Genomic DNA, 23,371 nt, shown 5'->3' with positions numbered 1-23,371 from the left:
ATGCAAGACATCACAGGAAAATAAACAGGATTCACTCTATTCAAATGCCTAATTACCACAGGCTTGTTTTCCTCTGGCCCAGTATGCACTCAGTTCCATGGCCCAAATCTGGCCCATATGCAGCATGATTGTCAAATGCTAAGTCCACATTTGGACTTATTCTGGCACACATACAGAAAATCCTCTGGTTGTCAGTCAATAGTAACAGCCAGGCTCTTCCCAAACGTGGGAGTGTATGGGCCAGACACAGGCCGAGGAACGAGGCATATGATATCTGACAAGGATCTGATGTAGCTGTTTAAATTATGCCAGTTGTCTGCATGTGTGTGTGGATTAATAGGTCACTAAAGCATGTCTTGGACACTGTAGACCACCAACTGACAGTCAACACTGCTTTTGTTTGATGAAGACAAACAATATGTTTTGTCATTTAGCCAGAAAGATTTGTTGTAAAGTGCAATTTGCTGGATCGTGACCAAAATTTTTTTTTAAAGGGAACCACTTTCACATATGACTTCTTTCTTAGACAGCAATAACTTGATCATATAATTAATTATATTAGATAAGAAACATAATTTATTGGAAAATCATCAAGATCTTCTGGAGTAACTGTCAAAGTCTAGGTTTTGTTTTAAAGAAGCTTTGGCCGTAATTTCAAGAGTGCAGCGTTATTTAAGATTAAATCCAGAATCCAGCCAAACTAACTGGACTCCGACAGGTTAGCTGGATGAGAATTAACATAATCATAGCTGGTTAATACCAGATTAAACCATCTGTTTGTTTGGCTAGACACCTCACTGTGGTGAAGTGGGTGGCATCATATGAAAAGTCACAAGTAACACTTTAACTTCTTTTTAGCATTAATAAGCAACATATAAATATTTAATAAAAGCTTTGAACACATAATGTTGTTGTATGCAGATACTTATGTTTTTAATGTACTTGTTAATAACTCTGTCTGTGGGAACCCATAAGTAGATACTGGTGTATGAACAGATAATGAATCACGATAAAGTAAAATAAAGTTATGTAAAAAATATCTTCACATAACATATAATTGTTGGTTGATATTGTGTATTAATCAATACTTAAAAAATTCCTTGACTGTTAAAGTGTGTTATAAACAATGTATTAAATGTTTGTATAGGGCTTACAAAAGCTAAATAGGGTGAGTTAAGTGTAACCAGTTAACTTTGAGCAAATGATTTTAAGAGCAGGAAAAGAGAGAGAAGAAACACTCCATAAACCTCCACAATATCACTATAAACTGTTGTATAGAACAGCAACAGCAACAAATATAACAGTGATTCAATGCTTGTTGCCTGTGTTCCGTCTGCAGGATGACCTTTAAAGCCAAGATACTGACACCATGTTCACCTGAATGCTGAACTTAAAGCCTTTGATGCCAAAATAAACACAAGCTTTTGTCGGTGAACACTCTCTGTTTCATAATACAACTGACAATAATAAAAAAAAGCATTGATTCTGGGCCAATGTGCCCATGTAGCTCAAGTTGTACTTATCAAGGGTGGAAGCATTGAATTCTCGAAGGGCACAAATCTATCCTGCTTAATAATAAAACACAAAAGCATAGCAAAGTGCCATTAGTGTATTTTAGAAAATAAGGGGAGGCAGGGGCTAAATTTTAATTTAGAATTTCATCTTTCCATCTGCTCAGCAGGAGAGCAACTGTGATCAAACACATTCCTCAGCCCACATCTTTCACCAGATTTCAAGTCCTGTCTTTTTTTTCCTTGCAAATATCTGCTGGTGACACATGCACTGCACTAAGTTGGAATATGAGAGCAGATAAATTGAGTAAATTGCAAATTGTAGTTATCCTACCAAAACATGTAGCTCACAAATCACAGTGACATGTTATGTTGTTCATTAATTGCAACTGACCTGATTCAACGGTTGTGCTGCCTTCAGGTGCCTGTCAAAATTACATGATGAGGACAGTGTCAGGCAACATCAACCTCATCTGTTATCTTCAAGTTCCTGAAACCAAAGGTGCTTAAAGGTGCTGTATGTGAGTTTTTGCTGTTGCTACATAGTCAGTGTTAGCATAGCAGTGCCCCTCAGTTCAGCATGAGAGGATGGCAACATCGCCACCACCTGCTCCCAGCAAGAAACCATGTTTTGCAGCAGAGAAAAAAAACGTACATGTAGCAACTGGAAACTGTCAACACAGTACGTCAAAGTGATTTATTCATCATAGTATTTCATTTCAGATGCATATTCCCCTCATGTATATTATTCAGATTCATAATCCTGATTATACTGTATATACATATAGACCATAAGGTCGGGGGTGGTATGTATTTATTTATTTTAATTCTATTTCACCATTGTATGCAGGCTAACTGATTATATAATGTGACAAACAGGCTGAGTACAGTATATAGACAAGGTCTTGCAGCACAGTAACAGACAGGATGATGTAAGATATCGGTGAGCACACTGCGTAGGAGTGGGAACACTGAGGAGGATGTCAGACAGAAGGACTCTGGTAATTGGATCTTTATTGTGAGATGTTCAGTATTTTTGTGGGTTCAGAATAAACATTCTCTCTTCAAATGTTTAATATCACTCAACTTGTTTGAGTTTGCTGTAGATGGGTGTTCAATGGGGTTAAAACCACACAATTCATTTGCAATTATGATCTTTCTCCATAACTGTCTTCAGCATATATTATAATCTCTAAAAGTTATGTTTCATATATTTCATATGTTTCATATTCATATTTTCAAATGGGCCTTAATATTATTTGTGCTTGTACGAGGTTAGCATGTAGCCTTTTCACAGCACACATTTTGACAAGTCATGGCAGGGTAAGCACAGGTGTAACTAATAACATTAATGACGACTGCGTTCCTTTTCAGTGCTACGGCTCCAGGGTCCCAGCGTTGTACGTGTAAGCTCACTGACATCACTTACAAGGACACTCAAATGGAACTGAGCCGTGATTAATGTTATTAGTTACACCTGCTATAATAAGTTAAAATGTCTATTGTAAGTCTATTTGAACTCATCAACTTAAACAGGTTATTATAGGAGCAATCAAGTGTTTAAATTTAAGGCACATTTAAATAGCAGTGATTCTAAGCTTCTCTGCCAACCATCACATGCACAGAGATGAAATGTTTAAACATTGTCCTGCTGAAATGGCACCATCCTAAAAAAAAAAAATAATAATTAAAAAAAAGACTGCTTGATAAATAACCTTTAGAATAGTAAGCATGATGTGATGAAGGTCAGTTGCAATGCATTTAGAAAAAGAGAAGCATATACAATAGCTGTATATATATATATATATATATATATATATATATATATATATATATATAGAGCATGTTTTGGTCCAGAGTTCATCAACAATGTCCTACGACCAAATCACAATAAATAAATAAAACAATAATGATTTGTATTGCTGACAGGTGGAAAGGGTGGGGGAAGAGGAGTTCATTCTGCTGGACAGAGAGCAGCACAGCAACTGAGAGCAGCTAAGAATAGCAGTGGGAATGAAGGGGAGGGAAGGGCAGAGGAAGAGTTGGGGAATGGTGCCCAATAGTCTTATACTTTTGATTTAGCTTCTTGATTCCAACTGCATTTAAAAAATGTGATATATATTCACGACTTCTTATACTGTATTTATGAGATTGAGATCACTCCCTTTGATTCCATGCCATTACCTATCTGTTAGGTCAGACCTGAGTTAGATAAACTAATATATTCTGATGACTCTGATGGAGCCTGGCATGTATAGTGGGTAAGTTCTGCACAGCCATTACTAATTCATTCCCTCAAACTAATAATTCATAACTATCCCACCACCCTCTACTATATACAGATTTATATAACATAAAAAATAACATAACATAAAAATGTTATATTGGAGGAATGGATATTGTTCCTTATATTAATTACACATTAACCCACCCAGCCAAACAGCAGTTTGACAGCAGATGATGAGGGTGACAACTTCTACATACCTTACTTTCAATATGATTTATTAGAACCTTCATGTTGGTAGAATTTATTGTAAGCCTGTTGTATTAGTTTTTAGTTTTAACCAGGTGTCCCTAATAAACTGGCGACTGAGTGTGTCACAAATATGAATGCCATTGTTTTTTCCCCAGTCAGGGTAACCTCTGCTCCAGAGAGTGGCAGTAACACTTGCCCTGTCTCACGTGACAGAGTGACAGCTAAATTCAGTGCAACATCATTATGACTTCAACCGTCGTTATCACAGAGGACGGACCCTGTAGAGAAGAAGCTATTTCCACAGAGTACTGACTGACATAGCGGGAGGAGTAAAGATTATGTATGCTTCATGGAGAGATGGATACATTTACGCTTTCATAACATCTAGCTAGAATGCATCACAAACCATGAGGCCATGTATCAGAATATCATATGAGATGATCAATTTTTAAGAGGGGAGGATTCTGCAGTCATGATCTTTACAGGATGTCAGAGAACTGTCATGTTAGCAACAGCACTGGAACAGGGTGACATGGGAATGGTTCAGCAGGTTGAAGACCTGCTTTTGCACAAATACTTTCTGAATGACTTCTTGAACATTACTATTTTGGGGTATTCTGTATAATGAAGCTGGAGAGAAAAAAAAGTAATTTGCTCAATTCTCATAATTGGCCAAGATAATACTTTATCAGGAGGCGTTCCAAGTGGCATGGAATTGTCTTTTTTTCTCACCATGAACAGTTTGAGTAAATGTTAAATCCTCTACTGCATATTCATCACTGTCTGACAACTTTCGCAGACTGTGGCCTTGCATTGCATTATGGGACAAAAACTACACTTGATCCTTTTTTTTTGTTTTATTTTTGCACCACTCTCAAAACATTGAGTCAAGAAAATTTGGACACCATCAGAATGCATCATGTTTATAGATCTAGTGTCTTTAGTGGCATGCAACACACATTTTGAAGTCCTAATTCTTTTCCCACTGCAAACTTGTGGTTCACCAGAGAGTTGAGTGCCTCCTTGGAAATGATTCAATTTTAAACAGGCTAGAAAGGCCTAAACCCAGCAGACTAACCCCTGAGAGAGAGAGAGAGAGAGAGAGAGAGAGAGAGAGTTGACTCGACAGCACAAATAAAGTAAAAGCAAACTCACATTAAATATCAGAATTATAAATGTGTAATAAATCGAAAAGCAGGAAGAGTAAGTGTGAATTTGAATATAAACTGCTCTAAAATAGCAACTGTCAAACTGTTTGCTACTTCACAAACAAGCAGCTGTATCTGTAATCAATACACCCGTACTTAAATAATCAAGAACTGTTTCATAGCTATGTGTTTAACTGTGCTTCTCCTCCCCATGTTATTGTAACCTTTTCAAGCTGCCTGTCACAGAACAGACCACTCTCTGTTCCACTGAGGTTCATGGGTTCAACCTGCTGCAGCTACTGAGATAGTAATATACAGTATGTGTACTGAAGGGTTAGTGAAGATCAAAGCATCTTCACGATCTTTTAGGCCTCTACTGCTACATGTAGTCTGACCCAGTTAATAGAAGTGCCCCTTAGTTATAATTAGTCATTCAATGAAACACCATTAGGTATCCATTTAGATAGATTAAACCCTTTGCATAAAACAGTAATGCCATGTTAAAGACCTAAACTATGTAAACTAACCTGCAAATCTCCCTTCTTTCTGTTTAAAAGCTGGTCTGCTCCACCTCTTTATTACCACTATCTACACAGTTTATACATGTGACCTGTAAGCTAGGGTGTTTACTTTGTCTCTTGTCCTTATGCTGGTGCTCAGCCTGCTATATGCTGTCAAACAGACACTGATACGCTCCTCCATCCAGCTGAGAGGTAAGAGTGTCTCTGATATTTTCTGAAAGACCTTTTGTCTACCTTTTCATAACATATAAAACACTTAACAATCTTTAAAAACAAAGATATGATCCAACTTTTCTTTTGGTTTAATTAACAATAAGAAATGATCAGCCAAGTAGTTAAACATGTCCTGTCCCGTGATTTTTCAATATTAAATCGTCCTCTAACCTCAATCCTTCCATAATCTTAAAGATTCCCTCCAATGAAGTTGAAAACATTTTTAACTTTGTTAACATGTCCATATGACATAATACAAGACATATCCTTAGTGAAATAAGCAGTCAACACCATGACTGAGTGTTTCTGCTTTGGAACTGTAGTGAACCAGTGTGTGTTGTCAGCCACTGCGTGTTACAAGCAAACACAACAGTGCACAACAGACTCCTCATCTGAGTCTGGGTCTGGGTCCTGTGTGGCTAAATCTCTCTGATGTTTCCACCGCTAACTATCTGGATACTCACTGCTCTTTCATCGGTCAACCTAGCACGAGCTAGGGGCTTAAGGTGGATGGGGCATGAGGACTGATCCATAAGTTCTCAATGAGGAAGTAAGCATTTAGTGCTTTTTTTTTTAAAGCACTAAAGACAAACTATGGCTGACGCTGATGGAAATGTCATACATTTTCATAAATATTCAGTCATAATTCAAAGTATTGGATAATTTAACTTCTGACCTGCTGGTGGTGCCAGAGGAAGAGTCAGGGATTGCCATATTTAGTAGGATTCATCCTCTGGGCACCACAAATGTTTTTATAAAATTTCATGTCAATCCATCCAATATCCAGCTGGGATATTTCAGTCTGGACCAGAATGGATGGCTGACTGACCACTACCACCCAAAGCCATGCCAGTATTATAGCTTATAAAAAAGAGAAAGTATTGAAGCTGGTGCCTACATTACCTACAGTACAGTGCAACTTGACCATCGACAGTTAGGTTGGAGAGTCAGGTGCACTACACTACGTTTCCTGGAGTTTTTGGCCTAAAGCAGAGGAGGAGGCCTGGTAAGTTCACATCCTACTATCCCCAGACCTCCAGATTTTTTTCATTTTCAAACTTGTAGTCTTCAGCCCCAACAGACACTTGAACAAAGCTCCAAAAATCAGGCCAAATGGGCTGGATGTTGGTGAATCTCAGTATTTTGGCCCTTGGCTCAATGAAATGAAAGAGTGGATTTTGGTCTTAATTCTATTGTAAAATAACAGGTTGGGTACATTTCAACTAATTCAAAGCTGTTTTGTCTTGCAGTGCAGTATACCGGACCAACAAGATCAATGCTTGTTTGTTTTAATGGGGCAAAGACACTTTTGGGATGACTTGTAGGTTCCCTAATTACCCTTTAAGCAGACAAAAACCAAAGGGCCAGGGACCAGAATGAAGTTATTAGCCAGGATCTTGTATATCTTCTAATCTTTACAAAAAATAATCAAGCATGTGCTGCTTACACCATGAATGTAAGGGTAAATGTTTAACATGTCATATCTTTGTGTCATCAGGGAGAAATATATAAAGTAAAAATAGAACATATAATTGGCAGTGTGGAGAAACAAAAACATATTTATGTTTCCTGATTAGTGTTCCTTTCTCATAGCATTGCTGATATTAAAGTCTGACATGAAACCAGATCAAAGAATTGCAGGTATGAACCACTCTGAAGGTCATTTACTGATATTGATAATAAGGATATTTCACAACAATTAACAAGTGTACATAGCACCTCGCTCAGATTGTCTGCAGTGGAGCGAGAGGAGAGGCTGAAGGTTATGGCAAAAAAGCAAAAACAAAAAAGGCAAACTGATTATGAGTTATATAAAAAGAGAAACAGTCTCATTATCCCTCCTTTGTTCTTTGATGAGTTCACAGGGGAGCTTATTAGTCTCATCACACGGGTCAATTACAAATGCAGCCCCCCTTCTTCACTGACGGGAGATTGTTTGATTATTTTTTGCCTTATCTAGCCATCAGGTGACATGTGCCGAATTGTATTTCTGCCATGAAAACCTTCTGATTATATCATGTCAACATTCCTGGAGGTGTGTGTGTGTGTTTTGAAAGGCCACCTACGGACATGTCTGCGGGTAGGAGCACTAGCAGAGAGAAGCAGACTAATTGCCTGTCATTGGAATATGTAACAGAGCTCAGGGTCTGGTGAACAGACAGCTCCCTATTTATTAGAGGGCTTACATGGTGCAGTGGTTGTGGACTGCTTTTTGAAAAGAAAAAAATAAATAAATATATATATATATATATATATATATATATATATATATATATATATATATATATATATATATATATACATACTATATATAGCAGCTATCTGTTGTTCTTCATTTCTTAGATTATATGAGAAACAGAAATGGGTACATTCTTCAGCACTTTCTATAATGAAATTATCTCCTGGTCAACAAAAAGCACCATTAAGATTTGCCAAATCCATAAAGGAGGAAGGTAATGCCAAAAAGCTGAGAACAGAAGGCAAAAAAAGCATCATTTACATTCAATATTTACAGTTTCTAACTTAGACGGACTAGACAATCATTAATCTCCAACATCAGCAACAATGCCAATAATGTACATCCTCTTTTTAGTATCAAGGTTCTATATGCTATTTGCTTAGAAACTGATTCAGACAAGATTTGACTCAGTTGACCATACAATATTACTGGGCAGAGTGGAACACTGGGTTGGGCTCTCAGACAGTGCTAAAGTGATTCAAGCCCTAACTTAAGTATTGGATCTATTTTTTCTCATTTGGTAATTATGCATTTGAGTGGACCAACTGCTGAGTTCTCCAGGGCTCAACCCTTGGTCCTCTTGTGTAGGCCAGATTATACATTATACTATCATAATTATGCAGATGACATCCAAAATGTACCTTCTCTCACCCAGTGACACAAGTTCTCTCTGGAAGGGAATTGAACAAATTATTGAATGTGCTTGAACTTTGAACTGAAGTCTTTGCTGAAGAGAAGGAAGACTGATTGTTACCGCTTTTCTTGACTCTCTTGGCTCTGTTTTAACAAAGAGCCAAACCAAAGCTCACAGTCTAAAGCACATGGCACAAATGTATTTAGGTCATGCGGATATAACTTTTGTTACTTAACGGTGAGAAAAAACGTCCCTGCGCCAGGTAGTTCAAAAAGGTGTACACATTATATAATCATGGGAGTGTTTTAGGTATAAGATGCAAGAAGCCAATCACAGTGTCATCTCCCATTCCCTTTTGTGGTGAGCTAATTACACATTGTGACTGATCAGTGAGTCCAGCCCTGACACACCAATGCAGAAGCCCTGTGCATACTGAGGGGCAAGGAAGGGCTGAGTGAATCAATGTGCTGCACACAGCTCTACAAAGAAGCAACAGGACAAATCACAAGATTAGATGTTTTTATGTTACATTAAAGTAATGTAATTAAAGTAATTTTCGGTTCATTGTGAGACTATGGTGAGACAAATTTTAAGAATGGGAAACACAGTGGAACACTGCTTATGTGCAACGGGCTAATTTGCACTATGTGCGCCTGCCTATGTAGGCGCTTATTACTCTTAATAATTTGCTCTTGAAATAACTGAAATACTGCACAGCTGACTTAAGACTAGGTTTGTGTTGATCAGTTGCTCAATCGCTTTCCACCATCTCTAGAACGCAATGTGTCTGACAACACCTCATTGTAAGACCAACACTGACAACGATGAAATGGACGCAAGTGTATTTGTTATTTAAACAGCATGAGTGCTGGACAAGAAAATGACAATTGTGTCAGTCTGAAACTTGGAAAGACACTTGCAGCGGGTGTAAGATCGGGCCACCTGTCTCAGAAAACCAAAACCCAACCAGAAATCGTGTTGTGCTCTTGGGCTCAGCCTCAATAAATCAGTTACCAAGTCTGCATTCTACCATCTTAAAAACATCACAGAGAGAAGTACAAAGAAACTAGTCAATTATATAAATCAATTCAATTCCAAGTACTACCGCTTGTCCACAAATCTCAGTGCTTAAACTCAAAATACATCTCTGACTGTCTTTTACCACACGGATCCTCTTGGCCTCTCAGGTCATCAGCTAGATTTAGTTACTGTACACTACAGACGATGTTACATTTCCTGCTCAGTTAAAAAACTTGCATGTTCTGGACTGCCTTTGAATGAACCTTAAATACTCATGGACCATTTTGGCATCCTTTCATGTATTCTTTAACGTGCCTCAATTCTTTTAATTAGCTTTTTTTATGTAGTTTTTAATTTGTGTACGTGTCACATGGCAGAATACGTTTTGATTGATATTTGCATGTTATTCATTAAATGTTGTGTTGTTAATTTTGATTATTTGGCTTTAACTGTGTTGCATGTAAACTAAGCACAAAAATTAAGGAAATTTGTGTTTGGTAGATTATTTCTTTGTTGTAACAATGTTTCTTGGCAATAAATCTTATACCATTGGAAAGCCTGTCTATTTCCCCTTTTAAATGGTGCCACATTTGTAAGGAACATGCATTTGTGGGATGAGCAGCAGAGCTGAGTATGTGGGTTGCGCCCATGAAAGATTTTCCAAATATTCTCTGCCAATGCCAAACAGCTTTTTTTTGACTATTGACTCTTGTTTTCTATAGATTTGCAGTCAAGGTTTGCAGGATGATATGCCCGACGGCTCTCTGCCCAGACAATCCAGAACAGACTGCACGCAGCCAATCTCCGGTCTCATAGGGCTGCCAGGAGGCCTGCCATGACTGCCCTTCACCATCAGGCCCGTTTGCGGTGGTGTCGGCAACACGTGCACTGGAACCTGAACATGTGGAGGAACGTTATGTTCAGCGATGAGTCCACATTCTGACTATGGCACTTGGATAGTTGGGTCAAAGTGTGGAGAAGACATGGAGAACGCTTTGGTGATTTCTGCACCGATAGAGTAACATTTTTTGGTGGAGGCAGTGTGATGGTGTGGGGCAGCATCTCCCTCACTGGAAAATGAGGCTAGTCATCAATGTAGGCAATCTCAATGCAGAGAGATATCGAGATGAAATTCTGCAACCAGTGGCAATCCTATATCTCCACAGTCTGGGACCAAACTCTATCCTCCAAGATGACAACGCTCACCCCCACAGAGCGGGGTTTATCAGAGACCAGCACCAGAATATGGGAGTGGAGAGGATGGAATGGCCTGCCAGCAGTCCTGACCTCAACCGCATTGTACACTTGTGGGATCAGCTTGGGCGTGCTGTTCATACCAGCGTGACCAACACAACCACGTTGGCTGACTTGCGACAAATGCTGGTTGAAGAATGGGATGCAATCCTACAGCAGTGTGTGACCAGGCTGGTGACCAGCATGAGGAGGAGGTGCCAGGCTGTTGTGGCTGTGTATGGTTCTTCCACACGCTACTGAGGCTCCTGTTGTAAATTGTAAAAAATTGTTAACTTGCCAATGTCTTGTTTCAATCATACAATAAATAACACCAAACAAGAGTCAACAGCAAAAAAAAGCTGTTTGGCATTGGCAGAGAAGATTTGGAAAATCTTTCATGGGCACAACCCACATACTCAGCTCTGCTGCTCATCCCACAAATGCATGTTCCTTGCAAATGTGGCACCATTTAAAAGGGAAACAGGCTTTCTAACAGTATAAGATTTATTGCCAAGAAGCATTGTTACAAAGAAATAATCTACCAAACACAAATTTCCTTACTTTTTGTGCTTAGTTTATATTTATTGTAAGGCTGTCAAAGTTAACGCGTTAACGTAACATGCCTTTAACGGGAGTAATTTTTTTAACGCGATTAACGCTTGTGACATTTGAACCTCGGGCCACTTCATAGCTCGGGAAATCAGGAAGCAATGCACCGAGGTCGATGCCGTCGTGAGCAGTAATGGATTATTATTAACATTATAGTATAATGTTACAGTTAGTAAATTGGTATGCCCATCTGTAATTTTTTTTTGTTGGGCTTTTGTTTTAGTTTATTTCAGCATCTTGTTTTACAATGCAGTTTGCACATGTTAGTTACTTGAACTGAGTGTATTTCTCATTGTAGCAATAAATAAACATGATTTTTTTTGCATAAAGCAAGCATTTGTCTATTCTCATGTTGAAAAGAGTATTACAATTTGAAAAAAATCAGTTTAAGGTACATTTAGAACAGATTAAAAATATGCGATTAATCATGATTAACTATGATCACTCATGCGATTAATCGTGATTAAATATTTTAATCGATTGACAGCCCTAATTTATTGATTGCTGTGTTTTGATTTTGAGATTGTTTGCTGTTTTGGATCCTGGTTTTGTGTATTTTGTGTTGGAGGTTTGTTTTCTGCCGTACTGTGCACCGGACTTAAGTGCAATAGACTGGACAATTGCTTGATTGAACAATGAGCCAGACAGTAGAACTGGCCAATCAGCAGCTGGGGGCAGATGCCGGGGGATCCAATGGGCGATTACAAAGTGGACCCACAGGTGGTTGTAATAACGTGAGGACGCCATACACGAGCACGGGCCAAGGAGAACAGCAGGGAGTGCTGCTACTGTGACCGTGCGGCTGTTTGTTCCCCAGAAAACTGCGAGACACTGGCTGAGAAAGAGCCAACTGTTGTATCTACGGCCACATTCTTCAGTTACGGACGGGTGAGTATCCGCCGTTCTCTAGCCAGAGGTGCTAGAGCGACAGCAGAGGTTTGGTAGCAGCTGTGTGAACTGTAAAAAGTACTTGGTGGGGTTTTTGTGAGCAACGCACTGCCTAGTGCACTCGCGGACAGGGGCACCGCGGAGGTGCAGCAGGAAGTCGTGACCGGAGGGAGCCACGCACTGCATGAGACGGTTCACGGGTTGGCTGTGGATCCAGCCGTGGGTTAGCAGCTGACGCTGGAGGGAGAAACTGTTTCACATTGGCTGTGCTGTTGAACTGCACAGCATTTCCACAAACACTGGACTGTGCGGTACCCTATACCAACTCCCATTTGTGTGACCTCTGTTTTAAACATTTTTATTTCTTCCAATTTTATTACCTTTATCAGACATTTTATGTTGTAACTGTTTTTAGGATTGAGTCGTGGTGAAAAATAAATTGTTGTCCCCTAATTGTTCAGGTCTCTGTTCCTTGGTCGTCACACACTGCTCTCCCTTCTGAACCTAATTTACGAGATTTATCGATTTATCTGCCGTTTCTGTGCTTAAGGTTTGGTTAAGTTTGGGAAACTGAAACTACTTGGCTAAGGTTAGCTAAATTCTGGATTGTGGTAAGCCAGTCTTTTCTATACCCAACCATCCACTCAAACCTCCGCCCTGAAAGGGATTTACAGTGGCATAACTATGTCACTATTTACACTGCAGTTTGTTACTGTTTGTTTAGTAACAAATGTTACTGAAACAGGAGGGAAGAGTGCAATTGCTGGGGACTGTTTTTAGCATTGTTTTTAGCAAATGTGGATTAATCCACATTTGTTGCTCTGGTGAGTATTTTGTGCAGCAGGACAATCTATGACACTGAGCTCATGGTGATTAAAGAACATGTCACCCAGTGCAACAGTATCACTCATTGATGTTTTTAATAGACAACAATGGCTTTCAATACACACACAAAATACTTGTTAGTAGAGTCAATTAATTGAGTTTGTACATGTGATTTGTTAACAACAGGGTAAATAAAGAATATCACCAGATGTATGACGTTTCCCAGAAAGCCCAACAGACAAGACGCACAATAGAGCTGCCAAGTGGGAGAAGCTGCTGCTTCCAGAGTATTTTTTCCCAAATCTAAATTCCCATTTCTTGTCTTCTAGACAAAATGACAGTATTACAAGTTTAAATTATGGCAATAAATTGTAATTATTTCTACTTCCTGTCTTAGTCTTACTTGAAACAGGTGTACAGCTGAAATTCCATAATAACCCTCAAAATTTTATTTCACCTTGGAAATCATCCCAATTAAAATTCCAAACAAGCAGGTACTTGAATTGGTAGTCATCTGCTCATGTCTCAATTCAGCTTGAAGTGCACCCAAGAGCCCGTTTGCCCTTTTAATTTCTAACCTATTATCATTATCATTGTTATAGTGACCCTTAATGGAAAGCATTAAAAAAGAGGAGGGCTGTATAATTTTAAGATAAATGAGATGAAAAATATGGCGGCTGCAGTTGAACATCTATTTTTCTATTAATCAAACAAGAGAGGAAGAAAAAGTGAGCATGGGATATTGAAGTTGCTGTTTGCATGAGGTTGTGAAGCACACATACAAACAGACATACACACGCACCTCTCTGCAATAAACAGATGCTAAAAAGTTAATATTCACTGCCCTGTGATTAAATATACTGAATATGTTTAAGCTTTTAAAAATATTCAAGTGCCAACATAAATATGTTTTAGCTTCAGTATCTGAATATGTTTAGGCTCCACCTTATTAAACTGCAAGCAAATCATATTTCTGCAATACAGATTACATTTAGGGGAAGAGAGGAAAATACAGTTTGAAAATGAATGTAATATTTGTTATGTTGGGAACTGTGCTTGAATGATGTGTGCCCGTGATTGGTCTCAACATGGTCATTTGTAATAATAAATCTGAGACAAAAAATTAATTGCTCATGTGAATGATGTATTGCACTCCTTCTCTCATAAATACAAGTACTGTTTAGTTAAGCACCAAGGATACAGGGACGCTGCTCCTGCTGTTTTCAAAGCCTTTTGTTAGAGAAAAACAGGACTGGTTGGTCCCATATGCTCACCGAGCGGGTTCCAGGACCCCCAAACCCCATCCCCGATTTAGAAGTGTTAAAAGGGCTTTGACATGTAACCAGCAAAGGTTTGATGGATGGAGAACCAAAAACTGTCTTGCTATTGTGGTGGTGATCAATCATTGATTGATGTTGGTACTGGTACAAAATATTTAGTTGTAGGCTACATCAAGCTGATGATTTATTAAATCACAGTGTTTTACCTACCATGATAATGAAATAGCAAGTACTATCCACCAAGGATAGAAATTACCTTTGGCACATCTGGCAGTTTATTCAAACTTATACACATACACACACGACTTAACAACACTGACAGTATGACTACTAAGGATTAAAATGGCTGAAGACTACAAGTTTGACCTCTGTAGCCTGCTCCTAATCTCTGCTTGAGGCTAGAGGCACACATAAGCTGCTACATAAGCTGCTAGTAGCACAACACACCTGAATCTCTGATGAAATGGTTGTCTGTTGAGTTGCATTGTGGGTAATGTAGACACAAGGTTTAAACAAGGAAGAAGGATGTGTGGAATGAAAAAGAGGATATCTCTGGTTCTTGTGCTCACTTTTTTTTTTTTTTAAACTGTCCATCATGAGTCTGACTGTGTTGCAGGAGCACAGTCCTAAACTAACAACATCCTCCAACCTGAACAACCTCTGATACAACCCATAGGAGTGTCTCCTGCAGGTGTACCAGACCTTGGTTGTTGTGATTACAATAATAGACACATGGACTGTACCTACAGCGGTATACCTACTTTTGTTGCAATAGTGACTATAATAACTGTCATGGCTTGGTTAGGTTTAGGAAAAGATGGTGATTTGGGTTAAAATTAGTACTTCCTCAGCATTACATGATCTTTGTTGTCGTGGTTACAATAATAACAGCCTGGTTAACTTTGTCAAACAGTCATGGATAATAGAAACAACATAAACTGCTACTTTCACATGGGAATCAAACACCACCCCACCCTCCTCCTGATGTGGATTTTGTGGCTCTATAAACTACATCACTGTACTTTTCCCTTTGTTCCTGTCATAAATTCATTGGCCACTAGATGTCATCTAACAACAAAACGTAACTATGGGTCATAATAACCTGCTGCAGACTAGGGTTGTCACAAGAACGGATACTTCCGTTACCAATTCGATACCAACACGCAAAAAATACATTGAACTGACGGGGGCAGTATACGCGTGTGAGCAGCACAGAGCAGTCAGCGGCGCTGAGATAACAATAACAATGGCTTTAGCAAGTGGGAGTGGAAGCACAACACGTCGGCTCATTGACAAAACAGGTACAAAGAGTCGCGTGTGGAAATATTTTGCATTTGAGGCGGATGAATACGGAGCAATTCTAGACACAAACAAGCCGACATGCAAACAGTGCCTGGTATTAGAGGTTTTAGTTATGTGAGATCAGGCTCCACACCACTGTTGTTTTGTTATTTATTTGCATATTTATAAGAAGAAGAATATTGTTTGTTTTATATACTTTATGGGTTCTGTTTTTTTGGGTTTTTTGGGGTTTTTTTTTAAATCGTGGTATCGAGTTAGTATCGAGAATCATGGAAAATCACAGGTATTGGTATCAACTACTGAAATTCTGGTATCGTGACAACCCTACTGCAGACATGACCTATGGGCTAATTTTTTACAGGAGGACAGTTTCTCCTAAACTGGTGGAGTGCTCCTTTAAGCTCCAGTGCATTCTGCTGACACTTATCCCGGAGAGCAGTTACATGGTTCAGGTATGCTAATTCTCCAGTCACATCACCCGAAAGGCCAGTAAAGGCCATATTATCTGCATCTCTATTAACCATAGATTTTATCTTGTATCTTAATTTCAGTTGTATACACAGAGGCTTGGGAGATAAAAGCCCTGCGATGCTCCAGTGATACACACACCCTTTTCCTTCAGCTCCTCTGTGGCCTGTGAAAGAAGAAGTCTCTCGCCCGTAATATAGGTTGGCGTAAATCTAAAGACATCAAGAGTCGGCAATAAAATAATTGTAAAATAATCCACTAACTTGGGAAAGTCAGATCATAGCTGACCTTTGCAATACCAGTGCGAATCCAGTACAGACAGAACTTGAAAGAACCTGTCAGAAGAAAAGATTAATTTGGTCATTTTTTTGCCAGAAGTAAATCTCCTCAGGTCACTTCTGTAACCCTCAGGTCAAAACTGAAACTGTAACAAAGAACATAATCACAAGTTACACTTATCTTCAGAATCATGCAGGTCTTACATACAGTAAGCAATTCTGATAACATTGCAGCCCTTAGCTTCAGTTATGTAATACTGCACAATTTGCAATAAGCTGCAGATCATATCTTGATCTCCAGAAACAGACTATTAGTGTGTCTTTCTGCTTGACTTGTAAAGGAAAAGGCTAAACAAAGTGACTACTTGTTCTCTGCTTGCTGTCATGTTGATTTTTTTTTCGCTCATCTGTTCTTACTACAGATGAACACAATTAGTGTCACTACATTGGTTTTGAGGGGCTAAATGTGAGACAAAGTGCCTGTGAATTTTTTGCCTCAAATTCCAGAGATGCTATTTTATTTGAAGAGAAAAGCTGAGAATTGGAACATAACTGAGTGTACTGTCATTTATATGGAGACATGAGCATTATTTGTGTGACAGATACATCACCAACAGCATGAGTCCAAAGGCTCCCAGAAACCAACTCTCTGCAGCCTTAATGGCACAGACAGCTTTTGTTTCATAAACAACACTTAAACATTTAACTCAGTGACATAATTCACTACTCTAAGTGCATGAAGAAAATATAGACCTCACTTTTGGGTGCAATTTTATTATTGAGTTAGAGTAATAGGCATTTAACTGTCACTGCAACCACTATAGTTTTAAAGATTTCATCCCCAGTCTTAAATGAAGATAATTTTGCAGTTGTTGCTAGGAAGTAGAGGTTAGTGGACTTGGAAAGAGCCAGCTTTATTATTAGTGTTTATTAAGACTAATAATGTTTTCCTTATGCATATAAAATAGACGAAAGAGCTCCAGAGATCAAAATCATGTGGGCCTGAAGTACAGCTAATAGCTACTACAACCTAAGACATTCAGTATAAAAGTGTCAAACACACCAACAATTTTTCTAGAGTTTGCCCTGAGGGTACTGCACACTGAGGGGCCATTAATGGCTACAATAGATTTCATGTTTAGATTTCAAATTTTAACCACCAATGTCAAGACTGTAGCATGACCCAAACTGGAAAGCATGGTGGTAGTATTTTACAGAAGGTTCAAAGGTTATCTATAGCATTAGGACCCATACTGTGGGGTTCATATATTATATTCCATGGCAACTGGTCCAGTAGCTGTGATAGGTGCTTCAGCTGCACTGCCCCTTTTAGTCATGGAAAAATTATCATTTTAAGATGTAAACTAAGATGATGAGCATAGTAAACACTATACCTGCTAAACCTTAGGAAGTTGGTCTTATTTTTCACTGAGCAGCAATACCCAATCTGCACAAGTAAGGTGTAGACAACTGTTTGTGTCTCCTGGATGTGGATGTTCCACAATTATAAATTGGTGCAAGCAAAACTGTGGGGCAGGGTTTGAGAAATACTGAGGTCACAAGTCCCCCAACTAGGGCTGGTTGATATGATTTGAAGTCAATATCACGATTATCAGTAGGCAAGGAGTTTTCAAACAAAAATGGGTCAAGCAGCATTTCCAAAGTGTCCATTTTACAGCCGTCCGGAGGCAAGTGTCTGAGCACAAAGTAGTACCTTTTTAAAGTTGCAGTTCATGAATGCATGCACTGGGGAAAGTATTAACCAGATTAAGCAACAGGAGAAAGATGAAGTCATGAGAGGTTCTAAATGTCGGTGTTGATACTTTTTCGTTTGATTGCCCAGCCCTACCCCCAACACAACCTTGAACATTTGCATTTAATTCAGAAACCAATAACAAGGCCTCTAAATTTCCTTAATTACTTTTTAATTGTTTGATTTTTTTTTTAGCTAATCTGTCAACTTTCCCAACATGACAGTCTACATGGTTTTTCAAAGCTTGACGCTAAGAACAATAAAGTTTTGAGCATAAAATGATCAAGCCATTTTTTCATGTGTTCTGTTTTTCTTCCTCTAGCATACCCTCCTTGTGCAAGTTTTTAATCAGAAAATATTCCCATGTTTGAAGCTTAGAGTATCTGTTCTGTCAGATGTTTGGACTGTGGTTACTTGTGGCTTCAAAAAAGAAAACCTACTAAAAATAAAAAAACTACTTAAGCCTTCGGACAAATTATTTTTTCCACATTCTTAATCGTAAAAAAAAAAGATCACATTGTTATCACAGTTTGATGTGAACTTTCTTGAAAAAATGAGTTCACAACAATTCATGAATCAGGACGATTTATCATCTTATGAGAATACAAATACAGCACCTATGATTAGTCCAAGACTGCAGCATCAGGAAATCACCAGTGGCTAGAAAATATTTTGTTTAATTTATTAAAAAAAAGTATGTTGCATTTTCTGCATTTTGACTTGGAGGCTCCAAGAAAGATTTTTCATTTCATAACCTGAATATATGAAATCTGCTCAAGGCTTCGGTTTTATCATTTATTTTGAAAGACCATTTAAAAAAATTGTAATACCCTATGCTGCTGTCCTTTTTTCCCAGGCCTCCCACCTCCAGTATAAATTGCCTTATCTTTAACCTCATGGCTCTTCTTGCGGTCTCTAGTTTTGAGGCAGCATTGGGTCAAACTTCAGACCTCTGCTATTGGCCATTTCTTTCCCATTGCCAATTTCCAACACAGTGATCCAAGTACACTGCACGGTAACATTGCTGACAATGCCCTAGTCAGCAGCTGCACCATAGGATGTTGTCATTTGAAATGGTGACACTGACCTGAGGTTTGATAGATGGATGCAATTATTACCAACACTCCCCCACCAGCACCCAGTCACCACCGCAAGTCCCACTGCAAGTCAGACTGGAGAAGTCTCTTGTGTGTTTTGTTTAGAGCAAAAACCCATCACAGTACAGATTGAGTTGGAGTGGTAATCTTAATTTAGTATTTTAAAAAGTGTTTTGTTTTTTTTTTTTTTTGGCTGCGTAATAAGTACTCATTTAACCATCACTCCTGCTTAGGACTGGCATTTGATTGTGATACCAGTGGGTACTTACTATGTAATTTTGGGTAATGTGGGTTTTTGAGAGAGAGGAGTGATACAGATCTTGGTAGATTATAGATGGACGCAGTTTAAATTTCAGTGCCAGAAAAAAAGAAGAAGAACTTAAAAGTGAGTGGTATATTTGCTAAGGTAATAATGTGTTTTGAACAAGATACCGAATCCCACTTCCTCCAGATAGAAAGGCCAGTGCAATGAATAGTAATCATTGTGTAAGAGTGTGTGTGCGCGCGTGTGTGTGAAAATGGGTGAATGCAGTCCATTTACCTTTTTGTCAAATTACTTTTTCCAAGGTCAGGACTGAAACCTGAAACTTCAATTGTCATGAGTTCTGAACCCATTTATAACCAGCTTAAAACCCACCTGTGAACAATTTATACATCGTCCTTAAATCTGAAAGAACTGATGTTTGGCTGTTCAGGGGCAGCAGAAAAAATATCATCACTTTTTAAGTTAAACTCAGCAAACTGTTGCCTACTCACGCATCTTGGAGTCATCTTTTTACTTCTGTTTTTGGTCTCTACCAAGTCCTGATTGAAATATCTAGCTCTTTGTCTGCTGTTTGGTGCTTAGCAGGTAGTGTACAGCTGCCTGCTGCACAATGGATATGTAGTTAAAGGAATACTCTTTTGGAAACATCCATCTTTTGAATATAAAAACCCCATGTCAATTACATTTATACTGTTAACTGTTATTATCTTGTTGTATGTTTGTGGCCACCTGAAGAATGTAAGTCTAATTTTCACTCTTCTCTTGTTTGAGGTCTCTTCAACCTCCTGAGAAAAACATCTGGCTTTTTAGCAGCTAAATGCTCCACTATGTTAGCCAGCTTGTCAGTCTGCAGTTTAGTGATGAGCATGCAGTGTGCAGTGGGTTTTTAGAGCTGCAGCAAAAACAATATAAGAGTGAGGTGTGTGAATCCAATAACTAAAGCTGTGGAATGGACAGATAAACAATGAGCTGGAGGCCGTATAAAACCCTGCAAAGCTGAAGAAAACTGCAGAATCAGATGATAATTCTCTCCAGGTTCATCACTACGAGCGAAATCTTTAACAGTCACAATGTTTTCACATTGTCATTGATAAGTTATTATAAAAAATATTGACCGTAGCTGCTTTCCACAGTCACTGTAAGGACTTTAGATTGTAACCAGGTATAATACATTGTAAACAAAGCAGAAATACTTCAGAGTCAGGCGGTGACGTGTCTATTCTATCATCTGACATTTAAGCAATAGCAGAACCTCAGAGCTCATCAGCTTGTTCATTGGTAAAGGAATAAGTCTCAGAACACTAAAAGCTCTTTTGTTTCCTTTCTCAGATAAACACTTGAAAAATATTAAGCAATAATGGATCATCCTATAGTCAAGGAACCTGACACTGTGAGTATTTGTTCTCATGTGTAATCATATACAATAAAATGTGATCACAACAAGTTCAGTCATTTATCAACTGTTTATAATCCAGTTACATACAGTATGTTTCCAAGGAAAAGCTGTAGTTATCAACAAATACATTATCAAAAACTCAAAATGTGACTTACATGTACTTACTGCTACATTATGGTGTGTTAATAATTTGAGTGTTTATATGCTGCCTGTAAATGCTTAATACTGTGGGCTAAAAGTAAAAGAGCCGAGCTGGTTTGGTTTATTAAGACAAAATTTTAATCACCTCAACCACTATTTTCTAACAGATGTGTGTTTCTAGACCACAAGTATCCACTAAACATGGAATTAAATTGGAAAAAGAAACAGTGGTTGATTTATGACTCTGACTTATAATTTTATAAAATAGATGAATAAAAGGGTTTGCATTAAGGTATCACATCAATAAATAAAAACCCAACTAAGAAGTTATATAAGGCAGTGTCAGGGAAAAAAGAATTAAAAATGGTGGAGGAAAAATGGAAACATCTGAGGATGTATGGCTACAAGTTAGTGTATTTCTAACAATTCAATGACCTAGAGAATTTGTTGCGAAAATATGAATCCTAAGCAGAAATCCAAATTAAGTGGGTCCCAGCACTCTTGCTGGAGGGAGTCTGGATCAGCACTTGGAGATCATGTCTGCATATTTTGGTTTTATTAGTGTTATTCAGCTTTTTTTGGATAAATGTACGGCTATGACCAAATGAGAAACCCAGCAAGGGTTAGGGTTAATAAAACTGGATGAGATGTGACACTCAGTCCAGGGAAAATTTTTTTTTTTTTTTTTTAAATTAATTTCTCTCCTGTCTCCAATACTCATCTACATCCCTTTGTAAACAAAAAAAAATTTAAATATTAAGCCTTATAGGATGTTTATTTAAAAGACACTAATTAGCTGTGCTTCCCTGATTTCTTTAGGTTTTTCTTAAGTACTAACATCCATCTGTCAATTCAGGAGAAAATGCTAAGATTTAATTATTTCTTTAATTTTAGTAACCAAACCTTTACTCATGCTTTGTTTCAGCTAGATCAATTATATTAGCATCAAATATCTCTGGACTGCTGCCAGCTGATATAAACTTGGGCCACCAGGACACTTGCAACTACAACATCTGAGCATATCTCACCCGCTTCGGCCTCCCACCACTGCCCTGCCCAATTTTTTTCTAAGTGTCACTGCTTGTCTTTAAGTCACAGGCAGGTCTTGCCCCAGCCTACACTGTTGACCTTCCCTCTCCACACACTGCTGTTCTTAGCATGAGGTCTGCTGACCAGTTGTTGCTGACTGTCTCAACCATTGTTCACATTAAATCCTCAACTTGCGACATGTTTCGTCCCCATCGATTTTACAAACATTATAGGCTTTAATCTCATTACTGCACCGTGTCTTTTGATGGTGCTGTATTATGTTGATAGTCATGCAAATATATTCTACTTGTGTTGATCACATGCTAAATTAATTTGAATCTTGTCTATTTGTGCTACAGTAATAGAAACAACCTGAGATTTTTTCTTTAATTTTTTTTAATTTAATCTTTATTAAATCAGGCAGTCTCACCGAGATTAAAATCTTTTTCAAAAGAGAACTGAGAACAAGAAACAATCACAAAGACAACACAACTGCACAATACAGTTATAAAATACATCTAACAATAAAGCTTTAAATTTCCAAGGGAAATGAAAGACTATTTTGAGAGCAGCTTGCAGTCCATTCCATTAAAATGGTGCATAGTACTTGAAACCAATATTAGTGCAAACATTAGGGATATTGAAGGTTAAGTACGTACTGGATGAGTACTGTGGATACTAGATTCAAATGAGACAAGAGTTGTGAGTTAGTTTGGAAGCTGCAACAGTGGAGCTTTATAAACATATAACATGAGTTACCTATTTTTTCTTGACTGTAGGGAGGTCCATCATATTTTGTACTTTTGCTTTGAAATGTCCAATTATCCTTTCAGCATCAGTTCTTACATGTGCAGTTTATCTAGTGCATGTCACCTGTTCCCCAGTTACCTGTCTACTTTTTTTTTTTGTAATACAGGGCATTAGCAAATTAACCTTTCTCTCAAAGCAAATCTTTTATGGTAAAGTCTCAATCTGCCACGACCTTATCTAATGTCTTATTAAATAGTGTCTAATATTCCTGAGTCCATATGCAGCTGAGATAAAC

This window comes from Trachinotus anak, unplaced genomic scaffold (genome assembly GCF_046630095.1).
Source record: "Trachinotus anak isolate AG129_WGS33_773 ecotype Australia unplaced genomic scaffold, CSIRO_AGI_Tana_v1 ptg000009l, whole genome shotgun sequence".
NCBI classification, from domain to species: Eukaryota; Metazoa; Chordata; class Actinopteri; order Carangiformes; family Carangidae; genus Trachinotus; species Trachinotus anak.
This window is presented reverse-complemented; position numbering follows the sequence as displayed.